General features: G+C 40.2%; 1 long non-coding RNA gene across 6 annotated transcripts in view; it reads left to right on the top strand.

Annotated features, from left to right (window-relative positions):
• LOC147363325 (uncharacterized) overlaps positions 1-27214 on the top strand; it is a 376602-nt gene that overhangs the window by 240921 nt on the left and 108467 nt on the right. For all 6 annotated transcript variants that reach the window (XR_015136968.1, XR_015136970.1, XR_015136966.1 and 3 more), the window contains one exon: positions 24734-24874. This is a non-coding gene — a long non-coding RNA (uncharacterized LOC147363325). The remainder of the gene's footprint in view (positions 1-24733; positions 24875-27214) is intronic.

Raw genomic sequence — 27214 nt, 5'->3', positions numbered from 1 at the left:
TTTATTTTCAAAGGGAGCTTATATACCTTAAGTTGTGCATAGAGGATAATAGAGGGTGTGAAATCAGACAAAGTCAGCAGTCTTTGATCCTTATCGAGACCAGGCTTTCTTTTCTGCAAACTTATCGTATACAAATGGTTTAGGTGATTTACATCTCTTCTGGCTAACATTTTATGACTCTGATAAAGGTTTGTCAACCATAAGACTTATTTTCTGTAAGAGTAATTATTTTAAAGGTTTGGTGCCATCCTCCGAAGGTGTTAAAGTTGCATTCCTATAGAGCAGAGGTGCAATGGGTTTACAACAAGGAAATAATTTATTACCTTAAGAGTCTAAAGTTGTTAACAACAAGGCCACTACTTATTTTTTCTATGTACCAACTATATTAATTAATATACTTCCAAGGATACAATACAGGGGATGTGGAAACTTGGCAGCAAGCATTGGCTCAACAATGAAATCTTCTACTAGTTCTAACAATTTCTAACTCTACGACAGGCTCTATGCTATTTGAATATCTTGAGCTTCCTGTGCCTCTCACAGTTGGGAGACTGTAAACAATTGTATGCGTAGCTGTAGGAGTCGGGGTAAGCCTGTCAGGCAAGTTAGAGAGCCATCTGAGGGGTTTGGATTGAAACACTCCTATTATGCCCAGGAGGCTAATTAGCTAGAGTTCTAAGTTGATTTCCTTCAGAGAAAAGGTGGTTGGGGATAGCCCCCCGTGACTGTCAGAGGAGTTGGTGAAAGTCGTAAAATAGTAAAACAGACAGATTCTGGTTTTGGGGTAGATGCTCAGGCAGGTCCGGGGGGGGGGGGCGGGGGGCAGCCCTTGAGTCCTGACTTGCCTTTGTATATCAGGCCTCTCTGCATGACCTTTGTCATGGGTGGGAACTCCCATGCTGGTTCCCGGCAAAGCCTATTTAACCTAGTCCAATCCCAAATTTTGAAAATTATTTGACAACAGAGCATTTACTAACATATCCTGGGGAGGTAGATAGTGTTAAGTGAAATACACTTTGGGAGATAGTGTTACATAGCATATAAGAAATAGTTTTTAATTGGTGCCCAAAACAAAATTTGCTTAGAATCAAGGCTTTCTAATATTATCATTTTAGTAGGTACCTTTGGTAGATATTAAGATTCAAAATGAAATGTATATTTATCCCTAATGCACAGCATATATTGCTTCTGGGGGACCAAATTCAACCTTGTAAGGTGCCTCCATAGCTGGCACCACAATTGGGTCTTCTATATGCCATTTCCATTTGTCATAATGTCCATGGCTTCCGAATGCTTGAATGTGTGCCAAGAGCTATGAATACATGAGCATAAACCCATCACCGTATTTCTTTTTCTGTCCAATTCCATGGTCAGAAATAGGATGCTATTTGAACACCCTAACCTAGCAGACATGTTGCTGACAGAAGCATGGCAGGCAGGGAAGGCATACAAGTACCATATGTATACAGTCCAGGAAGAGCAAATCTACTTGATAACTGGAGTCAAAAAGAAATGAAATTATAACCAGATTCCCTTGAGTCAGGATGCAACCTCAGACTTTACATTGATCTCTACCACTGGAAGTCTGGGTGCTAAGCAGTATTAGTAGATCAATCATTTTGTGAATAAGTCTGTTTTATTGATCCCTTGCATAACCTACATTTCTACCATCATGACCTCTTTGTTTATGAGCCTTTGAACAAGGACAGGAATGTCCAGGTAAAGAGACTTCATCCTCTGGGTGAGTCATCTATCTACCTGATTCTTCAGAGTCTCTTCTGTCACTGCTATCTTTTGATAAACATTCCCATGGAATATAGACAGCCTTCCACTCTGTGCCCATTCTAAGAGTCTCATCCACAAGTCTCTTGTTAAGATTACTGTTTCATCAAATAATCAATTTCATTTTTTCCAAGTCCCTGACCCACCTGTTGCAAAGAGGCCTCCCCTTTCATCTGGAATATCATGGAGAACCATCTTTGAACCAGGTTCAAAAATGCTAGCTCACAGGATTTAGGGTACTTCTCATAAAGAGTGGAGAAGAAAGTGGCAATGAAGCAAGAGGAAGTGTGCTGATATTAACCACCTGCTCATAACACTTGCTAGTGCCTCCTTTAGGTCTCAGTGGAGCCTGATCAAATATGCACCACAGCCTTTTTGATGACAAGGCTGCCCTTGAACATGCTTCAGCATTTGGTGGATCAGATAACACCCAGTTTATGTCTGATAGCTCAAGCTGTGTGACCATTTGGTGTCCCAAGTGCGGAGATTGAGTTTCCACCAAGATCGAGGTATAACCACAATAAGAAACACAAATATGGAACTCACTGTTGGCTTTATGTACAGTAATTTATTGAATCATCACAGTGACACATAAAGTAGGTGCTATTGTCTCCAATCTTCAGAGAAGAAATGTGGCACAGTCTAATTGTTACATCTCTGGCCATACAGCTAATGAGGGAGAAAGATAAGATTCAAACTCAGACAACCTAGCTCCAAAGGTGACAGTCTTAACACTTCCCTGCATTATGACACTTCAGTTCTAAGCCAAGAGTGATTTTTTGAAAGCAAATCATTTGAAGAAAGCATGACTTTACTTTAAAATCCTCAAGGTCACTCCTGTGATTGTCTTTTGAGGGCCTGCCACAGTTTCTATACAGTATTCCCTACTGCCACAATCACTTTAAGCTGGGTCATAAAGTCCAAGTGGTATTCATTTCTAAGTATCTGAAATTCTTATGATCTTCCAAGCAACTCCTAAAAAATTTAAAATTAACTACTGAAACAAAGTGATACTGTATTAAACTAGCATGGTTTTATAACCTCTCATTATATATTTTTCTTTAAATTTTAATTATTCATTTTTCCTATTGCTTATTTTATTAACAACCAAAGACCTAAATTTCATTAACCTGCCATTTTGTCTCATGTCTCTGCCTCTGAACTGAGAATATAATACAACAAAAATCTGTCTTTATCAAAGACAGAGATCTTTATCGTATCTCTTTTTAAAAAAATATAGATACTGTTCTTTTTTAGCCTACATTAATGATGGTTGCCATATGTCTCATACAAATATAGACTCTTCTCAAACCTCTGGGCATTATATTCAAGAAGGAGACTACTAATTTTTGCACCTTTGTCTTTAAATTTTGCCTCTTTGTCCTCCCATAAGCAGGACAAAAAGAAGAGCATTTCCTTAACTTATGTCACCACTTAGAGTCCTTTCCCTCAGGACCCAGAACAAACTTATTTATTTATTTTTTTTAATTCTGAGAGCATGATCTGACCCTCCAAAATGTTTTCAAGAAGTTCAACTTTTGGGGATTTTTTTATTCACAGCTTTCAGCAATTTAGTTTCAATAAGAATAATAGCATGGAAATTATATCCACAGCTATGAATTTGTTAGATTAACTCAGTAGCGCATTTTCACCATAGACCTGCCAATTAGTTTTGCTCTCTGAATTCCTTCCAACACACCTATTGATGCTAAAAAACTGCCCCCACATTCTGCCCTCCATTGGTCACTGAATCATTCCAGCTAGTATTTCACTTTCTTGGGGATCACATTCTGAAACAATTAATCTAGTGAACTCATGACATATCACAAGTAGTTTTGTGTGACATATTTGAAGGTGGAATTATGTCCTGTTTACCTTTGAAATCCCCACAGTTTTAAACAATGTATTAGAACATAATAGAAGTAAAATTAATGGTTATTGAATTAGATGAGACCCAGAGACAAAATCCACACATTTGTAGGTCACTTAATCAGTAATAATAGAAGTAGTGATTTCCAATGTAGGTGTCATTTGGAGAGACACCAGAATCTTCCCTGTTGGCAGTTTCCTACTTGTCATATTGTCAGCCAGGCCCAGTGGAAACACTCTGCTTATTTGGCAATTTGATTTCAAATTCCATGAAAGAGATGTTGTGATTTTGCATCTCAGGGTTTGGGTCTATAATTGCTCTGGAAAGCAACACTTAGAGAATCTCAGAGTAAAGATAAGCATAAGATTGTCCCAGTATAGCATCTTCTAATCTGTGATTCTGTTCTATGATCTCCTGTCAAACAAAGAAACAGATGAATTATTCTCTCTGCCTTTTTTATATTTACTCCTCTAATTAAGCTTATGTTAAGTCCCAGGAAGAAACTTTATTTTCTTGAGATCAATTATGAATTCCTTAATGTAGGCATCTACTGTATAACAGGCAATAGGTGGTGGAAGCTAGAAGGGCAGGATGGAAGTGCCAACACTAATAACCTCTTCACCTCCAAGGAGCATTTGCTTTAGTAAGTGGTAGAATTTGAGTCTCTAGTTCACACTGATAGAGTTATACCAATAACTCTTGGATTGAATTTTCCTTTTGGGAGGGTAAGAGTGCTACGGTATAGTAAAATACTTATGAATTCATGAGATCTAGATAGAATCAGTGGCAAATGAGTGACAGAAGTATATTTGTAAGTAATTGTACCAGAACCCTATGCCAAACCTCCTTCTCAGAGTGTTATAAGCCTTTCTCAGAATAAGTGCTTTGTATCCTTATTCTTATCATAGTAGATTACCATTACCATTCTGGTAATGATAAAACACATGTTATAAACCAATACAATTTTATGTCCAAATGATATAGTCACATAGTCATATAATTAAATAAATCCTAGTTATTTACAGAAAGCCTATTTTTATCAGATCATTTTCTTCAATGAGTATGTAGTCCCTTCTCACTTAATTTGTTTGATGCAGGTTCAACCCTTTCACTGTTTGTACAAATAAGGATATATTAATGGTTTTTTATAATATTGTATATCACTGTATCACTCCCTCCCACCTGGCACCCCATACTCCTTCTGACTGTTATTGAACCACTATTTTCCATCATTTTTTCCCAGTAATATATGCCAAATCATGGATCCACAGATTATTTTTTATTGTAAAACCTGTCAATTAAAAAATCAAGAGTATGAATTATCTTGAGTACACCAAGGTTGAAGTGTTCTGTTGGCAAATTATTGTTATCTTTTTCATATGCTAATTTGGATATTGTACAAAACACTTCTTTCTTTGTATGTTTCGAAGTCTCATTATATACAAAGTTTGTCTTTTGGTGAAATAAAATAATTTTTCAGGCCTTGAAAAAATAAAACATTGACCTTCCAGCTAATTACATGTATATGTCAGATCTGATAGTAATAGAACAGGATCAGAGTTGTGGAAAGAAAAGAACGTTTTGTTCCTAACTTCCTACATACGATTTTTTGTAAAGTACTGTGCATGGAGATGAGGAAATGAGTAACATCAAATAGAACTTCAGTTAAAGCTGAAAGAAGAATAAGGAAATAGAATTTAATGATATAATTCATTTAATAGTTATTAACGTAGTTTATTCTAAAAAGTGCTTTGAGGGGTACATAAAATCTTTACCATAGATTTTACCATCAGTAGTTTATGATTTAATTTAAAAATTAAAGCAAAAGAAGAAAACTAGATAAGACTGTTTGTTTAGGGCTAATTGGATGAGGTGGATGGTGATGCTGGAATTTTAGAATCACCAAGAGATAGAAGGGAAAAATCCTTTTCGTTTAGGAGATTTTTACATTTTATCACATAAAGGAAGATGGCACAGAGCATTTAGATTCATCAGAAATTACATACAAATATGGAATATTTCAGGCTTTGTGGTACAAATGAAATAATCACTTCACTAATAATTTTCAATCAATATCTATGAAAAAATAGTTCTTTTGGCACTTTTAATTTCAATTGCATGTCTATAAAACTGACCACACAGGGAATATAATCATTCAATAGGATGGCTAGTGGGTTTCAGATCAGTTCAGTTCAGTCACTCAGTCATGTCCGACTCTTCGTGACCCCATGAATCGCAGCACGCCAGGCCTCCCTGTCCGTCACCAACTCCCGGAGTTCACCCAGACTCACGTCCATCGAGTCAGTGATGTCATCCAGCCATCTCATCCTCTGTCGTCCCCTTCCTCTCCTGCCCCCAATCCCTCCCAGCATCAGAGTCTTTTCCAATCAGTCAGCTCTTCACATGAGGTGGCCAAAGTACTGGAGTTTCAGCTTTAGCATCATTCCTTCCAAAGAAATCCCAGGGCTGATCTCCTTCAGAACAGACTGGTTGGATCTCCTTGCAGTCCAATGGACTCTCTCAAGAGTCTTCTCCAACACCACAGTTCAAAAGGATCAATTCTTTGGTGCTCAGCCTTCTTCACAGTCCAACTCTCACATCCATACATGACCACAGGAAAAACCATAGCCTTGACTAGACAGACCTTTGTTGGAAAAGTAATGTCTCTGCTTTTGAATATGCTATCTAGGTTGGTCATAACTTTCCTTCCAAGGAGTAACCGTCTTTTAATTTCATGGCTGCGGTCACCATCTGCAGTGATTTTGGAGCCCAAAAAAATAAAGTCTGACACTGTTTCCACTGTTTCCCCATCTATTTCCCATGAAGTGATGGGACCAGATGCCATGATCTTCGTTTTCTGAATGTTGAGCTTTAAGCCAACTTTTTCACTCTCCTCTTTCACTTTCATCAAGAGGCTTTTCAGTTCCTCTTCACTTTCTGCCATAAGGGTGGTGTCATCTGCATATCTGAGGTTATTGATATTTCTCCCGGCAATCTTGATTCTAGCTTGTGTTTCTTCCAGTCCAGCGTTTCTCATGATGTACTCTGCATATAAGTTAAATAAGCAGGGTGACAATATACAGCCTTGACATACTCCTTTTCCTATTTGGAACCAGTCTGTTGTTCCATGTCCAGTTCTAACTGTTGCTTCCTGACCTGCATACAGATTTCTCAAGAGGCAGGTCAGGTGGTCTGGTATTCCCATCTCTTTCAGAATTTTCCACAGTTGATTGTTATCCACACAGTCAAAGGCTTTGGCATAGTCAATAAAGCAGAAATATATGTTTTTCTGGAACTCTCTTGCTTTTTCCATGATCCAGTGGATGTTGGCAATTTGATCTCTGGTTCCTCTGCCTTTTCTAAAACCAGCTTGAACATCTGGAAGTTCATGGTTCACATATTGCTGAAGCCTGGCTTGGAGAATTTTGAGCATTACTTTACTTGCATGTCAGATGAGTGCAGTTGTGCGGTAGTTTGAGTATTCTTTGGCATTGCCTTTCTTTGGGATTGGAATTAAAACTGACCTTTTCCAGTCTTGTGGCCACTGCTGAGTTCTCCAAATTTGCTGGCATATTGAGTGCAGCACTTTCACAGCATCATCTTTCAGGAGTTGAAATAGCTCCACTGGAATTCCATCACCTCCACTAGCTTTGTTCGTAGTGAATCTTTCTAAGGCCCACTTGACTTCACATTCCAGGATGTCTGGCTCTAGGTCAGTGATCACACCATTGTGATTATCTGGGTCATGAAGATCTTTTTTGTACAGTTCTTCTGTGTGTTCTTGCCACCTCTTCTTAATATCTTCTGCTTCTGTTAGAGCCATACCATTTCTGTCCTTTATCGAGCCTATCTTTCCATGAAATGTCCCCTTGGTATCTCTAATTTTCTTGAAGAGACCTCTAGTCTTTCCCATTCTGTTGTTTTCCTCTATTTCTTTGCATTGATCACTGAAGAAGGCTTTCTTATCTCTTCTTGCTATTCTTTGGAACTCTGCATTCAGATGTTTATGTCTTTCCTTTTCTCCTTTGCTTTTCGCTTCTCTTCTTTTCACAGCTATTTGTAAGGCCTCCCCAGACAGCCATTTTGCTTTTTTGCATTTCTTTTCCATGGGGATGGTCTTGATCCCTGTCTCCTGTACAATGTCACAAACCTCATTCCATAGTTCATCAGGCACTCTATCAGATCTAGGCCCTTAAATCTATTTCTCACTTCCACTGTATAATCATAAGGGATTTGATTTAGGTCATACCTGAATGGTCTAGTGGTTTTCCCTACTTTCTTCAATTTAAGTCTGAATTTGGTAATAAGGAGTTCATGATCTGAGCCACAGTCAGCTCCTGGTCTTGATTTTGCTGACTGTATAGAGCTTCTCCATCTTTGGCTGCAAAGAATATAATCAATCTGATTTCATTGTTGACCATCTGGTGATGTCCATGTGTAGAGTCTTCTCTTGTGTTGTTGGAAGAGGGTGTTTGCTATGACCAGTACATTTTCTTGGCAAAACTCTATTCATCTTTGCCCTGCTTCATTCCGTATTCCAAGACCAAATTTGCCTGTTACTCCAGGTGTTTCTTGACTTCCTACTTTTGCATGTCAGTCCCCTATAATGAAAAGGACATCTTCTTTGGGGGGTGTTAGTTCTAAAAGGTCTTGTAAGTCTTCATAGAACGGTTCAACTTCAGCTTCTTCAGCGTTACTGGTTGGGGCATAGACTTGGATTACTGTGATATTCAGTGGTTTGCCTTGGAAACGAACAGAGATCATTCTGTCGTTTTTGAGATTGTATCCAAGTACTGCATTTCGGACTCTTTTGACCATGATGGCTACTCCATTTCTTCTGAGGGATTCCTGCCCGCAGTAGTAGATATAATGGTCATCTGAGTTAAATTTACCCATTCCAGTCAATTTTAGTTCGCTGATTCCTAGAATGTCTACATTCACTCTTGCCATCTCTTGTTTGATGACTTCCAATTTCCCTGATTCATGGACCTGACATTCCAGGTTCCTATGCAATATTGCTCTTTACAGCATCGGACCTTGCTTCTCTCACCAGTCACATCCACAGCTGGGTATTGTTTTTGCTTTGGCTCCATCCCTTCATTCTTTCTGGAGTTATTTCTCCGCTGATCTCCAGTAGCATATTGGGCACCTACTGACCTGGGGAGTTCCTCTTTCAGTATCCTATTATTTTGCCTTTTCATACTGTTCATGGGGTTCTCAAGGCAAGAATACTGAAGTGGTTTGCCATTCCCTTCTCCAGTGGACCACATTCTGACAGATCTGTCCACCATGACCCGCCCATCTTGGGTTGCCCCATGGGCATGGCTTAGTTTCATTGAGTTAGACAAGGCTGTGGTCCTAGTGTGATTAGACTGACTAGTTTTCTGTGAGTATGGTTTCAGTGTGTCTGCCCTCCGATGCCCTCTTGCAACATCTACCATCTTACTTGGGTTTCTCTTACCTTGGGCGTGGGGTATCTCTTCACGGCTGCTCCAGCAAAGCGCAGCTGCTGCTCCTTACCTTGGACAAGGGGTATCTCCTCACCGCCGCCCTTCCTGACCTTCAATGTGGGATAGCTCCTCTAGGCCCTCCTGTGCATGCAGCCACCGCTCCTTGGATGTGGGGTTGGTACTCCCAACACTGCCCCTTGTCTCGGGCACGGGGGCATGGGGTAGCTCCTCCCAGATGCCGCCCCTGACCTTGTTCGTGGGGTATCTCCTCTCGGCCGCTGCTCCTGACCTCGGTCGCAGTGAGAGGAGCTACCCCACGTCCGAGGTCAGGGGCAGAAGCCAGGAGGACCCCATGCCTGAAGGGTGGCGGCCATGAGGAGTTACCCCAAGTCCGAGGTCAGGGGCAGCGGCTGAGAGTGCCAGGCTGCGATGGCGCAGGAACGGCGGAGAAGAGCCACCCAAGTCCGAGGTCAGGGGCGGCAGCCGAGAGGAGCTACCCCGCGTCCGACGTCAGGGGCTAGTGGGTTTATTGCATTTTAAATCTACTTATGCTTCCTTCAAGTAATATGCATTCTAAAGAACATTTCATAGACCCTATTGAATTACAGGAACAACATGAATTTCTTTAGGGAGGAGATTTAAATAAAAAAAAAAAAAGATAAAAGTAGAAATCTGGACTAGTGACACCAGAATTCCTCACACCAGACTATTGCAAGCCTTTTTTTTTTTTTTTTGAGACAGAAAACAAGAGAGTTTCTGACCTCAGAGACTGAGAAAGGACTGGAACCAGTTCCAGAAATCCAGCTTTATGCAAGTGACCTTACACCAATAAATGCTCTTAACTTTAATATTTTTCCTCTGAAATATGAAACTGGTTTCCTTCTTCTACTCTGTTCATCAACCAACTGCTGGAACCACATTGCACCACAGATGTTTTGGGTGTGTTTGAGGCTGAGTGATGGATACTTGGAAAAACCACATTGTTCATGCTCTTATAGGATCTCTCTTAAGGCAGCTAGCTCTCTTCATTTGGACAGCTAAATTGAAGGTGAAAATGCCAGCATTAGCTGCTGCTGCTAAGTCATTTCCTTCTCCAATGCATGAAAGTGTAAAGTGAAAGTGAAGACGCTCAGTCGCATCTGACTCTTAGCGACCCCATGGACTGCAGCCCATCAGGCTCCTCTGTCCATGGGATTCTCCAGGCAAGAGTACTGCAGTGGGTTGCCATTGCCTTCTCCGCTAGCATTAGCTGGATTCTCTCAAATATTATCTCTGAAAATGGGCTACTTTCTGAACAGCAGACTTATAAAGTGGAAAGTCAGCATTGTGCTTTTCTTTAAAAAATGCAAAATAATATGCATTTAATTAGTTATTTAGTTATTTGGCTGTATGGGGTCTTGGTTGCTGCATGTGAGACCTTTTAGCTGAGGAATGTGGGATCTAATTCCCCAACCAGGGATGAACCCCAGGCCCCCTGCGTTGGGCAGACAGAGTCTTATCTATTGGACCACCAGGGTAGCCCCTCAGCACTGTGTGCTACATGTATCTTTTCATGCCTTATCCCAAGAAGAGTATAGATAGTTATTCTCAATCTGTTATTCAATCATCATTATTTTCATGGGGAGCACGTGGGAAAGGACACAAGTTTAAGATACAAAAATCTAGTCCAGCCTTCTTATGAGAGAATTATGGCCAACTGTTCATCTCAGGCTAATGTGTTATGCTACAGTGGAAAGATGAATCAGAAGAGAATATCTTGTGAATTATTGGAAGTGAGAGAGTGTGACTCTTACTATCAAGGGGAGGCCTAGATCCTAGTTCTTAGTCAGCCAGATTCAGAATGGCCTTTCAGAAGAGCTGTTCAGGGTTCCCTCCATAACCTAAAAGTAATGCTAAGTAACGAAGCTGTGAGATATGAATATCTTAATCCATTATATCTATACTTGGGTAACAGTAAGAAACCAGTTCAGTTCAGTCACTCAATTGTCTCCAGCTCTTTGCGACCCCATAGTATGCAGCATGCCAGGCTTCCCTGTCCATCACCAGCTCTCGGAGCTTGCTCAAACTCATGTCCATTGAATCGGTGATGCCATCCAACCATCTCATCCTCTGTCATCCCCTTCTCCTACTGCCCTCAATCTTTCCCAGCATCAGGGTCTTTTCCAAGGAGCCAGTTCTTCACATCAGGTGGCCAAAGTATTGGAATTTCAGATCCAGCATCAGTCCTTCCAATGAATATTCAGGACTAAGTTCCTTAGGATGGATTTGTTGGATCTCCTTGTAGTCCAAGGAACTCTCAAGAGTCTTCTCCAACATCACAGTTAAAAGTGTCAATTTTTCAGCACTCAGCTTTCTTTATGGTTCAACTCTCACATCCATACATGACTACTAGAAAAACCATAGCTTTGACTAGACGGAGCTTTGTCTGCAAAGTAATGTCTCTGCTTTTTAATGTGCTATCTAGGTTGGTCATAGTTTTTCTTCCAAGGAGCAAGCGTCTTTTAATTTCATGGCTGCAGTCACCATCTGCAGTGATTTTGGAGCCAACAAAAAATAAAGTCTCTCACTATTTCCATTGTTTCCCATCTATTTGCCATGAAGTGATGGGACTGGATGTCATTATATTTGTTTTTTGAATGTTGAGTTTTAAGCCAGCTTTTTTACTCTCCTATTTCACTTTCATCAAGAGGCTCTTTAGTTCTGTTTCCTTTTCTGCCATAAGGGTAGTGTCATCTGCAAATCTGAGGTTATTGATATTTCTCCTGACAGTCTTGATTCCAGCTTGTACTTCATCTAGCCCAGCATTTTGCATTATATACTCTGCATATAAGTTAAATAAGCAGAGTGACAATATACAGCCTTGTGCTACTCCTTTCCCAGTCTGGAACAAGTCTGTTGTTTCATGTCTGGTTCTAACTGTTGCTTCTTGACCTACGTACAGATTTCTCAGGAGACATGTAAGGTGATCTGTGTTCCCATCTCTTTAAGAATTTTCCACATTTTTTTTGTGATCCACACAGTCAAAGGCTTTGGCATAGTCAATAAAGTAGAAGTAGATGTTTTCTAGGGAACTCTCTTCTTTTTTTGATGATCCAACAGATGTTGGCAATTTGATCTCTTGTTCCTCTACCTTTTCTAAATCCAGTTTGAACATCTGGAAGTTCTTAGTTCATGTACTGTTGAAGCCTTGCTTGGAGAATTTTGAGCATTACTTGGCTAGTGTGTGAGATGAGTGCAATTCTGGGGTAGTTTGAACATTCTTTGGCATTGCCTTACTTTGGGATTGAAATTAAAACTGACCTTTTCCAGTCCTGTGGCCACTGCTGTGTTTTCCAAATTTGCTAGCATATTGAAAGCACCACTTTCAAAGCGTCATCTTTTACGATATGAAATAGTTAAGCTGGAATTCTATCACCTACACTAACTTTGTTCTTAGTGATGCTTCCTAAGACCTACTTGACTTCACACTCCAGGATGTCTGCTATAGGTGTGTGATCACACTATTGTGGTTATCTGGGTCATTAGGATCGTTTTATATAGTTCTGTGCATTCTTGCCACCTCTTCTTAATATCTTCTATTTCTGTTAGGTTCATATCATTTCTGTCCTTTTTGTGCCCATTTTTGCATGAAATATTCCCTTGGTATCTCTAATTTTCTTGAAGAGATCTCTATCCTTTCCCATTCTATTGTTTTCCTCTATTTCTTTGCATTGATAACTTAGGAAGACTTTCTTATCTTTCGTTGCTATTCTTTGGAACTCTGCATTCAGATGGGTATATCTTTCCTTTTCTCCTTTGCCTTTAGCTTCTCTTCTTTTCTCAGCTATTTGTAAGGCCTCTTCAGACAACCATTTTGCCTTTTTGCATTTCTTTTTCTTGGAAATGGTCTTGATCACTGCTTCCTGTACACTGTCACAAACCTCTGTCCATGGTTCTTCAGGCACTCTATCAAATCTAATCCCTTGAATCTATTTGTTTTAATTTTTTTGGAGTTTTGTTTGAGTTTTCTGAGTGATCTCAATAATAAAACAGTCTTTTATGACTTGAATTTCCTAAGGTTCTAAAAAACAGTGTGTAAGGCATGAATGATTCATTTATATTTTTCACACTGTGTATCTATCTTTAATGTTGTAAAATGGTTCACAAGTTTAAAAAAAAAGAAATTAAAAGTGAAATTACATGTCACTTTGTGCAGTTATTATACCATATATGTAGAAAAGACTATCGACTGACTCTTTTGTGGCATTGGCTAACCGAAACTCTTAATTCATCACTCCTCACAAAAGCCCCGCTATGTAAGAAAGACAGTCACTGAGCATAGTTATTTATGTAGAGACAGTTTTATAGAACATGAAACAGTGGGCTAGAATACCACCTGTTGGTTGGCAGCAAGTGCATAGAGCTCATTAGTACTTTATTTGCTTTTTCTGCTTAGATTAATTAATTTATCACTTTACTGTATGGATTTTATCCCTCTTTCACAAGTTATTTTAATAGTTTTATTTCTCAAATGTCATGTAATTCCATCCCTAATTTTTAAGTCTTAGATCTCTACATATCTCTGTTCTCAAGTTTGATTTGATATCAGTAATTGGAAGTTTCTAAACATAATCAGCAAGCAAAACAGTCATGATCTCAATGAGATGGTCTATAGTTAGATATTAGAAGCATTAATATTCTAAACCATAACTGGGAAAGGTAGTAAAGTTCTTTTCCCCTGATTTCTCTCCAAGGTTCCAAATATATTTATAGAGTTTTTACATGGACATTGTATTTTTCAAAATTCTATCCAGAGGCCAAGAGGTGACTTAGTTGACCTCCAGAAAACGCATTCTGCTGAAACAATAAGGTTACAAAGAGAAACTTAATAGTATTCTAATAGTTTTAAATATACCAGTGTTTTCTCATGAATTATTTTAATATACACATTTGATATCATTTTGTGATTTATGCTTATCTTTTATAATGCAGTTGATATGGCATTAGTGGAATTTCATTATGCAGTGAATAGTTATTTTGATGAAGAAAGTGATTAAATTTAATTTCAACCAAATATTAGATTGTATAATAGTATTTTCTCTGTTGAATGTTAATATAAACAAAATCTCTCTTAGTGTTGTGAGCTGAGAAATGTATTTTGAAAGCATAATAAGTACTAAAAAGAAAAAGAAATTCTAAAAACAAAGAGTGAGAGGAGATTGCAAATTATAAGCTTATACAACTTCAGTGTATTGCTGATTTAAGAATGTTAATGTGGTTTGGCTGTGTTTTGTGCCATCTATTACTTCGACTATATTACAATAATGTGCAAGTAAATACATGTAAGTAGCATAGGCCCCCTCCACTCATTCCTCCTGTTTCAGATCTGTCCCAGCAAAATGCTCAGCACCACTAATTATTAGATAAATGAAAATCAAAACGGTAGTGAAGTATCACCTTACACCAGTCAAAATGGCCATCATCTAAAAGTCTACAAATAATAAATGCTATAGAGGGTGTGGAGAAAAAAGGACTCTCCTACACTGTTGATTAGAAGGGAAATTAGTACAGCATTTATGGAGAACAGTATGGAAGTTCCTTAAAAAACTAGAAATAGAACTATCATATGATCCAACAATCTGAAACCATAATTTGAGAAGACATATGCATCCCAGTGTCCACTGTAGCACTATGTACAATAGACAAGACATGGAAGCAACCTAAATGTCCATCCATGAAGAAATGGATGAAGAAGATGTGGTATGTATATTCAATGGAATATTACTCAGCTATAAACAGGCATGAAATAATGCCATTTGTAGCAACACAGATGAATCTAGAGAGTCTCATACTAAGTAAAGTAAACCAGATAAAGAAAAATATGATATCACTTATATGTAGAATCTAAAAACAAAGTGATACAAATGAACTTACATACAAACTAGAAATAGACCCACAGACATAGAAAATAAACTTAGAGCTACCAAAGGGGAAAGGGTGTAGGGAAGGGATAAATTAGGAGTTTGGGATTAACATATATACACTACTGTAAATAGAATAGATAGCCAACAAGGACCTATTGTATATCTCTCAGTTGTGTCTGACTCTTTGTGACCCCATGATATAGTCCATGGAATTCTCTAGGCCAGAACACTGGAGTGGGTAGCCTTTCCCTTCTCCAGGAGATCTTCCCAACCTAGGGATTGAACCCAGGTCTCCCTCATTACAGGCGGATCCTTTGCCAGCTGAGCCACAAGGGAAACCCAAGAATACTGGAGTGGGTAGCCTATCCCTTCTCCACTGGATCTTCCCTACCCAGGAATCGAACAGGGGTCTCCTGCTTTGCAGGTGGATTCTTTACCAACTGAGCTATCAGGGAAGCCCTATATCTCAGGGAACAACACTCAATATTTTATAATAACCTATAACAAATATATTTATATGTATAACTGAAACACTTTTCTGTACACCTGAACCTAACACAGCATACTAAATCGAGTATAAATTCAATTTAGAAAATAGAAAAATAAATACAATAAGGATAAAAAAAAAGATTCCTAAGAAAAAAGAGGCATTTAACTGAGTTCTAATCTTAGGTCCTCAGAAGGTAAATATGGCCAGCTTTGAATATTTATGGCAACTGTAATTATATCTGGGTGATAACAACTTCATCCTCTATCCCTTCAATTCAAATTAAAGCTTTTTACACACACAACTTATACTCCCAGTTCTACACAAGAAACATAGAGACATTTATAGAAAATTGTGGAAACCTACACCTTATTCAAAAAGCTAGCTGTTCCGACGTTTTAGAGTTGCTGTGGTGATCGTGGCCTTGTTTCTTGAACAGTTTTTCTAAGAATCACAAGAAAAGATGTGTGATGTCTTTAATTGCTGATACCAGTTGGGAACATTCTTCTATTTCTCGGAAGCACATAGGCTCAAGGCTAATTTTCCATCCAGGTATAAACGTGACTATAATGCTTAGCTTTCATACATACCTAGTATTAAGCCACCGAAACATACACATTGACCAGATTGATTTATGCCTACTTTAGTAGAATTCTATGGGTGTTATAGCCAAATGCTCCAGGAAACAAACTTACTGCAGTTTATTGCACTGGTGGATCCGAGATAGAGTTTCCTCTTTAGCTAGGGACCCCGACCAACTTTTGTGAAAACCTTATATACCTTAAATGCACTGCTCAAGCCCACATCCTCAAATTCCTTAAACCTAACTTGGAGAGTGTTAAAGAGAGATACAGTCAGGTTACAGCCATGATTCATGATCAGAAGGGTCAGCTGGTTATATACATTGTAGCCTACACCAATGGGTGCCATAAAGATTACAAAGGTGACTGACTACATAGAGGATTACTACATTCATTTTGGTGATGGGAAATCTTGGTATGGATTTGGCATTTATCAGTCCAGCAGGCCAGTTAGGCCATAGGTATGTTTTCTCCACGGCTACCAGGCACATAGTCCAAAGCTCACTGAAAGCGCAAGATGGAGTTTCCTTCTCTTTCCAGATGGAGTCAGCTCAGCCTGTTCCTTTCCTCCCTCATCCCCGCCTCTTTATGCTCTCAACTTCCAGTATGACCGTCACTCATTGGGATGTACTACATTTTAGGTTTCCTGGTATGTATTTGGGTAAATGAAGTCAGATTCTGTGATACAAAGTTAACAACACATTGGAGAATACAAGGTCCACATAACAGAATCAACAGAACAACTATAACAATAGTTAATATAATATAGTTTTCCACCAATCACCCTTTACCCATGATAGAAGTCCAAAAAAGAAGATTATCATCAGACATGGCTTTTACCTGACCTTTCACGTCATCTAGGGCAGCTGATATATTGTCAGATAAATCAGGAATATATACACAACATTCAACTTTAATTATAGCACAGGTCCATCTTTGTACTGAAACTATGGTTAGTCTCAAGATGATACCAGCAAGTTCTTGTAGCAGCAGCTGACTGTAAAGCTTCATCTCTTCTTCTTCTTTAAGATGCTCTTGGGTTCATGGGGATCAGTGGGGTCCTTCTGTGTAGTCCACTTGGTGTCCTCTGGGTCTGTGTGGTATGCTCTCTTCACCCTCGTGTGGTAGATCCAGGGAGTGACACCTGCAACTTTAACTGCCGCAGGGCTGGTTAGAACAACAGTATATGGATCCTTCCAATGTGCCACCAAGGAGTCGTGTTTCCAGTCCTTGACCACACCTGATCCCCGGGCACAAATTTGTGAATCTGTTCCCCAAGGGGGAACAGCACCCTTTTTTGTACAAACTTAGTTACCTGATTTATTACCTTACCCAGTTGTTCCATCTGCTGTGAAATCTCACCCCCCCCCACCCCGCTTACCTGAGACAAATTTGTTGACACCTGTTTTATTATGGAGGGGGCCTCCCATACACAGTTTTGTATGGAGAATAGCCATGGGACCATGGGGTCATCCTGAGTCTGAGCAGAGCCGTCGGAAGCAAGTCCACCCAGGAGCAATCAGTCTCTATGATCCACTTGGAGAGTGTCTCTTTCAGTGTCCAGTTGGTTCGTTTCACTATCCCAGAACTCTGGGGCCTATATGCCATATGTAATGTCTACTTGATATTTAGAACTTTACATACCTGTTGAATTAAGTTAGCTACAAAGGTAGGGCCATTGTCTGACCCTGTACTAGTTGGGAACCTGAATCTGGGGATTATTTCTCAAAGCAGACAGTGAGCCACTTCATTTGCTTTTTTAGTTCAGGTGGGAAAGGCCTCCACCCATCCTGAGAAGGTACATACCATGACCACTAAATAATGATAGTGTCGGCAGTGTTTTATCTCAGTAAAGTCCACTTCTAAATGTTTAAAGGGTGGGGTGCCTTTTAACTGTATTTCTGGAGGTTTTTGTTTATGTCCAGGGGCAGCATTGACCTGTCAGCAAGCAGAACAGTTCCAGGATTCCATTCTACATAAGGAGAAAAGTCATGGAATTAAGACATATTCTCGAATTAATTTTTCCATTTTGTCATGTCCCAAGTGAATTGCCTGGTGAACCTGAGATACCAGTGTGGGGGCTAATGCCTCAGGTACAAGTAACCTGCCATCTGGCAGTTCCCACCAGCCTTTTTCATTTTTGGTGGCCCTTTCTGCTTCAGCCAGCTGGTGTTGGGCCAGGGTATACTGTGGGAGAGTCAAAATTAACTCAGGCATTTTTGAGAGTACAAAGGTCCTGATAGATCCCCCACCAGCAACCCCAAATTTCTCAGCCCCATGTTTTGCAGCTTTATCTGCTAGTCAGTTTCCCCGTGCTTGGGGGGTGTCTTCCTTTTGGTGACTCCAACAATGCAGCACTGCTACCTTTTCAGGTTCCCATACAGCATCTAATAGAGTCAAGATTTCTTCTTTGTTTTTAATGTCCTTTCTGTTGGCTGTCAAAAGACCTGTCTCTTTATATAAAGCCCCATGTACATGTAAAGTAGCAAATGCATACCTGGAGTCTGTGTAAATGTTTGTCTTCTTACGTTTTGACAGCTGGAGGGCCCAGATTAGAGCATATAGTTTGACCCGTTGAGCAGACCAGTGTGATGGCAGAGAGCTAGCCTCAACGAAGGTTTTTTTCTTTGACTACTGAATATCCCAACAGTCATTGTCCTTGTCTCACCAGGCTGGTGCCATTGGTCTCTCAAGTCAGGTCTGCTGGCATAAACTTCTAGGATTTCCTTGCAATCATGTGAGGACCCACCTTCCCCTACAGGAAGGAGAGTGGCCAGATTCAGGGCCTGACAAGGCTCAATAGTAACATGGGGGTTCTCACATAACAGTCCCTGGTATTGAGTAATCTGGGATGTCTACAGCCATTTGTGGGGGTCCCCTCGCAGGAAAGTGTTGAGCTTATTTGGGACTTTTATGATCAAATCTTGTTCCAAAGTCAGCTTGGTTGCCTCCTGGACCAGTAAGGCAACTGAAGCAACTGCCCGTAAGCATCCCAGCCACCCAGTGGCAACACTGTCCAGCCATTTTGAGAGACAAGCCACAAGTCTGTCCCATGACCCCATAGCCTGGGACAATACTCCTATAGCCATCTTGTCCTTTTCAGTCATGTAAAGAGTAAACAGCTTAGCAAGGTCAGGCAGGCCCAAGGTGAATGTTGATGTAATTGTACCAGGATTGAGTCCTATTACCACTAGGACTTGTTGCTTTCCAAGCACCCCCACCACCTCCTCCCCCGCCGCCCCCACCCCCAGGGAGAGGGGTGGTCTTCTGCCCAGACCTCAGGGAATTGTTGAGTTAACTCTCTCTCGACTTTTAACCTGTCTAGTTTCCTTTTGGGAGATTGTGCAACCTCTATTCATCTTGAGGGGTTACCAAGAGGGAGAGTAAATAGGTGGTTGAGCCCACTCAAAGAGTGGGTCTTTGGCAGGGGGAAAAGGTCACTTGTGTCCCCAGTTTAGACAGTAAGTCTCTTTCCAACAAAGGTACTGGGCATTCAGGGATGTATAAAAATTCATGAGTCACTTGGTGTCCCCCCATCTGACATTTTCAGGGTAGGCTTGAGACACAAAGGCTGCATTTATCACCATCTGAGATCCAATGGCCTCTGGATCTATTGGCCTCTGGATTATTGGTATAAAGTCTATAGGCCTTGCACAGTCTTTCATAGAACTCAGAGGGTGATTTGGTCTCCCTTTGAATCACTTCGGAGGGTTTTTCGATACTCATAGCTTTTCGGGCCTCCCTCTTGAGATCTTGTAAAATAGTCACCTGATTTCTCTCCAGGTGGCCCCTCCCTTCCTCTCTGTTACAGTCCCAACTGGGCCTCTTATCAGGGGTGGCTAGTTCTGCCCACTGCTGCAGGTTTGTGGTACCCTCGGGTACCATTTCTTGTAACCATTTTCTGGCCTCAGTTAGGATCCTGTGTCTTTCCTCAGTGCTGAAAAGGGAGACTAGTAGTTGGATTATGTCATCCTATGTAGGGTGGTGGGTTCAAAAAATAGTCTCCATTAGCCTAATCATGGCTTGTGGCCCCCCAGAGTATGGCAGAGTGTGTCTCTGCCAGTATAATATATCCGTGGACGAAAATGGCCGGTAATAATAGGCTACAGGGGGCTCATGGTAGTGCCCACATGCATCCTGAACTGGAGGCTGTAGTAGCTCTCTGAGGGGCATCTGTAGTGGGGTTCTTTCCCCCATTCCTTGGTGGAGCACAGCATCTGTCTAATTCCTGTATTTTCTTCCCCCTTCCCATCAGTACTCACCGGGAGTTGGGGATACAATCTAGGAGGTCTGGCTGAAGTGGAATCCTGATGGCATTGACCCGAGGTCTCCACCACTGGGATTGGAGCCTACCCAAATGGTGGCTCTATGATCCCCGGGAGAGCTAGCAGAAGAGCAGCGGCTTCTGCAGGAACTCCAGCTGGCCCTAGATAGGGCATTAAGGTGGCTCCAGTGGAGCACTGGGTGGCGGGTGCGTCATCATCCAGTATGGGGGAGGGGACAGGTCATCCCCGTCCAAATCCTGTAGAATAGAATTTCTTTTTTATCATCAGTCAATTGTTGTGCCATTAAATATTTTTCCCTTTCTCTTCTGGATACAGAACCTCATCCAAGGAGGAGGGTCTTGAGCTAACCCTAGCCATGAGTCAATATATGGATATTGATCCGGGTGTCCTGGCTCTCCTGTGATTACTGCATTGACTGCTTCCACTATTTTTTAGTTTGTGGTGTCCTCTGCCATTCTGCCTCCTTCCTAATTGGGGTGAGAAGAGCCTTACCTGACAGATTCCAGAAGGGGGATCAGTGTGTCTTCACCTACCAGTCGACATGGCCAAACCAGAACACAACGTGGTCCACGACTATTTCTTCTTAACTTTTAAAGTCCATTCTGCCTTGGTGGGCTTGATTGGGTGTAGATAAAAACACAGATGGGTTAAATATCCCACATCCCAGGCTGTCTCTGGAAAAGCCAGTTCGTACTCACTTATGTATCCCCCTCCTTCTAGCCTGACAGTTCTGAGCGGGTCAAGAATTTCACAGCAAATGGGACACCTCCTCAGGGATGGCAGAATACGAGCACACCAAGACCAAGTTTCTTCCCCCCAAATCCCTCTCACAATCGCCTCTCACAATTTACCTCAGGAGGATGCAGACATCACCTCCTTTGTAACATTCCTGGTCAGTGTGTTCTCCATTCCCTCCCAGGGGGTTGATCAGACTTCCTCTTCCACCCTGCTGTAAGCTCATGAACGCTCCTTACCTGAGTGCTCAACTCCCCTGCTGCCATCCACTACCCACTAACGTGAAAGATCCAGCCATCAAGGAAAGGAATCTTTCCAGAAGGGCGAGGCACCTTCTCCCATCTAGAAGATCTGAGCCATGAGGTCTCAGAGTAGCCCCAAATAGGACTTGTCTCCTTAAAGCGAGCAGTTTCCTGGCCAAAGCACTAAATGTTATAGCCAAAGGCTCCAGGAAACAAACTCACTCAGAAGGACAGTGTGGATAGTGAAGTGCAGTTTATTACACCGGTGGGTCCGAGACAGAGTTTCCTCTTTAGTCAGGGACCCCGACAGACTTTTGTGAAAACCTTATATACTTTAAGTGCACTGCTCAAGCCCATATCCCCAAATTCCTTAAACCTAGCCTGGAAAGTGTTAAAGGGAGATACAATCAGGTTACAGCCATGATTCATAATCAGAAGGGTCAGCTGGTTATATACATTATAGCCTACACCAATGGGTGCCATAAAGATTACCAAGGTGATTGACTACATAGAGGATTATTACATTCTTTTTGGTGACAGGAAATATTGTTATGGAATCTGGTGTTTATCAGTTTATCCGGGAGGTCAATTTGGCCATAGGTGTATTATCCCCATGGCTACCAGGCACAGAGTCCAAAGCTCACTGAAAGCACAAGATGGAGTTTCCTTGTCTTTCCAGATGGAGTCAGCGCAGGCTGTTCCTTTTCTCCCTCCTGGGGACTTATTTTCTTCTGTAATATGGTTGTAGTAGGACTACAGGCCCAGGGGTAACTATGTAACTCTTAGGTAGGCAACCCTAGTCAAAACTTTAATCTATGTGAAATCTCATTTCATCTCCGCTGCTGCTGCTGTTGCTAAGTCACTTCAGTTGTGTCTGACTCTGTGCGACCCCATAGACAGCAGACCACCAGGGATTCTCCAGGCAAGAACACTGGAGTGGGTTGCCATTTCCTTCTCCAATGCATGAAAGTGAAAAGTGAAAGTGAAGTCGCTCAGTTGTGTCCAACTCTTCGCGACCCCAAGGACTGCAGCCCACCAGGCTCCTCTGTCCATGGGATTTTCCAGGCAAGAGTACTGGAGTGGGGTGCCATTGCCTTCTCAGCATTTCATCTCTAGTAAAATAAAAAAGGGCAGCTAGTTCTCAAATGTATTCTATCTCTAATATTCTGTAATATGTAATATGCAGGGCTGTCTAGCTGAATTGATTTCAATTGTTTAAAAACATTGCAGAGTTTAGGGCAACTGCCTTCACCTAACAAACTGAGTCTGTACTGTGTACAAAACTTTGTTCTAGGCATTGCAGATATGGTGGTACATAAAAGGATGAGATTGCTGATCTCACAGAGGTGACATTCTGCTGGGGGTGGTGGGAGGGGAGAGATAAGGACAAACATATGAATACATATTGTATAAATTAGTTATTGACTGTAAAAGCTAACAGAGCAGCAAGCAGAGCAGAAAACTTTAGTTAAGGTCAGTGAAAAGGCCTGGCAGAGGAAGAGCCATTTAACATGAGATCAGAAGGATAAGAATTAGCTAAAGGAAGTGGTTTTCAAGCAGAAGCAGTTAACTGCAGAGTCTTAAAGGTTTAATGTGCCTGGCGTGTCTGGGAAACAGAAAGAATCCGTGCCCTCAGGTGCAGTGATCCAGTGAGGTGGGGTATGAAAAGCAAATGAGGAGGCAGGCAGAAAATGCACTACAGGCAAGGAGGCACATCTGGGCTGCAGTAAGGACTTAGGCTGTTATTCTAAGAGCAGTGGGAGGCAACAGTCTGGAGATTTTCAGCATGGCAGGAATATGCTTAGGTTTAGCTTTTGTAAAGATCATGCTGGCTTTTCTGAAGAGAATGCCTTCCTTGAGTTTTTATGTTACACAACTTTGGGCCCAATCACCTACAGAGATCTTAGTAAAATACCTCTTATAGTTATTGCTTCAAACCTTGACTTTACACAGAAAGAGGAGAATGAGTAAATTCTGCAAAAAACTAACATAGGAAGAAGAGTCAGTAAAGCCAATTGTATGGTATTTTGTATGTGTGTCTGTGTTTAAGCGATTTTCTCTGTCAGAATATCTTTTTTTTTTTTTCCCCAAAGAGAGGAAAGAGAGGGACTCGATAATTTTAGCAAAATCAAGGAGTATCTTCAGCTCAGTTTTGGTTTCTGAAGTGGGTTGAGAAGTACCAAACTCTAACAGTGTCTTTCAATGCAATAGGTCAGCACGAGACTTCCTGCAATTTAGAAGGACTCTGGGTCCCACACCCTGAGCTTCAGTTTTGTAATTGAAGCTTCCCCAGGGCTTGAATTGTTAAGGGACTCCTCACCTGACTGTGACAGCGGCCTCAGTGCAATCAGGGTCACTCAGCAGAAGAGAATGCACACACACACACACACACATGCATGCATACACAGCTAGTTGTTTTTTATCTACCAGATTTTTCATATCAAGCCAAATTTTTACTCAGCCCTGCTAGCCCACCACTTCCACTTTCCTGGATTCTACTAATTTGCACTACAAATGCTTCTAGGCACCCTGCAGAGATGGAGTTTTATTCCCTTATCTAGCCTGAAGATAGATCGTTTCTGGTATATTTTAGATATATTCAGAGCCCTTTTACTTCTAAGTGTTACACAAATTTTAAAAGTGCTAGAAAGAGCTGTTCATTGGATGCTTCTAAACTTATGAAATGAATCAGTAGACATGACATCTGATCAGCAAAATTTCTCCTCACAATTTCATCGTATCTGGCAATTGATAATCACTACTATTTTAATATTATTTGATCTCAAGCTTACAACATTGTATCACAGGTGAATTGGTAAGGTTTCAAATCTTCACATTTCATAGATTTTAGAACTTGGAGATTTAAATGAATTTCCAAGGCTACAGATAAGTATTTTAGAGAGCCCAGGCCCCCTGTTGTTAGAACTGGGCTCTCGTGACTACATTCCACAAAAATAAACCTGCTTCTAAATTGGTTTTTATTCTCATCTAGAGGTTGAAAGTGCCTGGGACTTAGGAAAATGATTATTTATCTTACATTCTGACAGCATGTTGCTGCCATTCTTGTGATTTACTATGGAATGGAGAAAACATTGCCAACCAAGCATGTCAAAGCCATATCTCATTATACATTCCATTTGCTCTTCAGAGCATGGCTCTTAGTATATATGTACATATGCAGTTTCTATTGTAGCAATAAAATAAAATAAGCCAACTTGGCTATTTTACCTAGTGAAGGCCTTTAAATGTATGCAGCCTCTGGGATAAATCAAACGCTTCCCTGGATATTTGGATTATAGACATTCTTTGGATGACAGGATCCTTGGACTTCTACAGAAAATAAACATAAAATAAGGAATGGTTTCTTACTGATGCTTTATTCTCACTGTCTCTCTAGAGCTCCAGATTCATCTGATGTCTGTCTTCACACCTGGATTATATCTTGATTTCTAGAGAGGCTTTCTCCGTTCAGATGCCAAAAAGAATACCACTAGCAGTATTTTGTCCAACCTGTGTGTTTTGCAAGTGCAATGAGAGGGTGAGTTTTCTCTTTATCTTTTTAAATTTTACTACATCAATCATTCTTGTTTGGCAAAGCAATCTCCTCTTAATACAGGAGGCTTCTTGAGATCAATATTCCAGATTAGAAAATGATAGAAATTAAGATGGTTGTCTGTTCTGGAGTCAGATGTCAGCTACTGATTATGAAGATAAAATTGGATCTGTTTATGGGCAGTTCTTCTGGATATTTGGTGTGTTCAGAGGTAAAGGGATGGAGAGCAAAATTTGCTGTCACTGTGGCTTCATTTTATGCTCAGTACCTGCTACAATTGCTTCTAGGTACCCTGCAGAGATGGAGTTTTATTTCCTTACATAGCCTGAAGATGGATCACTTCTATTATATTTTAGATATATTCAGATCTCTTTTACTTCTAAGTGTTTCACAAATATTAAAAATATTAAAAAACAGTTGTTCATTGGATGCTTCTAAACTTATGAAAAGAATCAGTAGACATGACATCTGATCAGCAAAATTTCTACTCACAATTTTATTGCATCTGGCAATTGATAATTACTACTATTTTAATAGTATTTGACAAATATTAAATAATATTAAATATTTAATATATTACTACTATTTAATACTATTTTGATATTATAAACAAACAATTCAGCATACAATGTTGCTTTGTGATTCAGCATACAATGTTGCTTTGCCTTTCACTGTTTTATTGCTTTGCTATTTGAGCATATTATGCATTAGCTCTTCAGCAGGGAAATTTAAGGAGTGTTATTCTATTTATTTGAAGAGTCATATAATTATGAATTGATTTACTAGCCATTGTAATGCTACAAATGATAATTAATTTATTTGCATAATATGTAGTTCCATAGAAGTTCAATTATAATAAAGCATTTGCTAAATGTACCATGACAATAGTGTTTCCAGAGAGAGTGAGAGTCTGAGGCTGAAATCTCTTTAGTCTGTCAGTATGTGGTCGTCATCATGGGCAATCCCTTCATTTCAAGATGGAAGGGAGGTTTCATTAGTCCATGGTTTACTCATCTACATTTTTTTTTAATTCTAAAATGTGATAATCAGTATCTTTCAAATATGCTAAAAAATCATATGAAATTGAGAATATTGATTCAGTTAATAGTCAAAATCCTTTGAGTCAAGTCTGGGATAGAGATACATAATTACTTTCAATTTTGCCTAAACAATGAGCTATCAGGGTCCAGGTCTGGACCTTGAACCCATGTCAGCTTCCATAGTTTGATGGGCTCCTTCCCTCAGTTAGTATATGGAGGGATGAAAAATGGAAGACTGTAAGTCCTTATTGTTTGAAAATACAGATTAGCACTGGGAGAAGGTTCCAGCTGCCAGTTCCAGTTTCCCAGACAGTAGCTCTAAGCAGGTGACATAAAAGCCAGACTGTCTTGGACCAAAGTGTTCTGAGTATTCCTCCACTAAAAATAATGCTTTTTCACACTTGCCTGTGAAAAAGGAAGAATCCCTCTTCTGGTTTATCGGTGCATCTAGCATATCCAGCTGAGTACCTTGGCCCCAGTTTGCCTCTCTGGGAAGGAGGAAAGATGCAGAACCAGTGTGCTTCTGCTTTACTAACAGAATCTTGTTAGTTTTTCCTTTCCAAAAAAAGTCTATTCCTCCAAACATGCCATGTAACAGAGTGGACTGTGTGCTGAACTGTGATGAAAAACAGACTGTGACACAGATAGGAATTATTTTACACAATAGTTGTCAACTCTACTTATAGGAAAATTTATTGTATCTGTTGCTAGTCTCTACCTAAAAGCTCCATGTGGGCAGGAATCATTTCCCTGTGCTTCATAAGTATGGTATGTTGTGTATTTTCATTCATCTCAAAATATTTTCTAATTTTCCTAGTGATTTTCTCTTTGATTCATTAGTTATTTAGGAGTGTAATGTTTAATTTTCACATATTTGTGACCTGTCCACATTTCCCTTTGCTATTGATTTTTAATTTTTTTTTACATTTTGGTCAGAGAGCATACTTTGTACATCAATCCTTTTAAATATATTAAGACTCATTTCATGAGATTGTATAAGGTCTTCTTTGAAAATGTTTCACGTGCATTTGAGAATATGTTTTGCTACTGTATGGAGTATTGTGTAGACATCTACTGAGTCTACTCAACTTATAGTGTTGTTCAAGTTGTTGTTTCTCTGGATAGGTGTTCTAATCATTATTGAAAATGAAATACTAACATTACCAACTACCAGTGCTGTATTATCTTTTCTTTAAAATTCTGTCATATATTGCCCCATGTATTTTGAAGCTCTGGTGTTAGGTCCATATATGTTTACTACTGTTACATCTTCTTGATTGACACT

This window comes from Bos grunniens, chromosome 11, assembly GCF_055505025.1.
Source record: "Bos grunniens cultivar Pamir isolate PY7600 chromosome 11, Bosgru_T2T1.0, whole genome shotgun sequence".
Classification (NCBI taxonomy): domain Eukaryota; kingdom Metazoa; phylum Chordata; class Mammalia; order Artiodactyla; family Bovidae; genus Bos; species Bos grunniens.
Note: the sequence above shows the minus strand (reverse complement) of the source record. Positions and strands in the feature narration are given on the sequence as shown.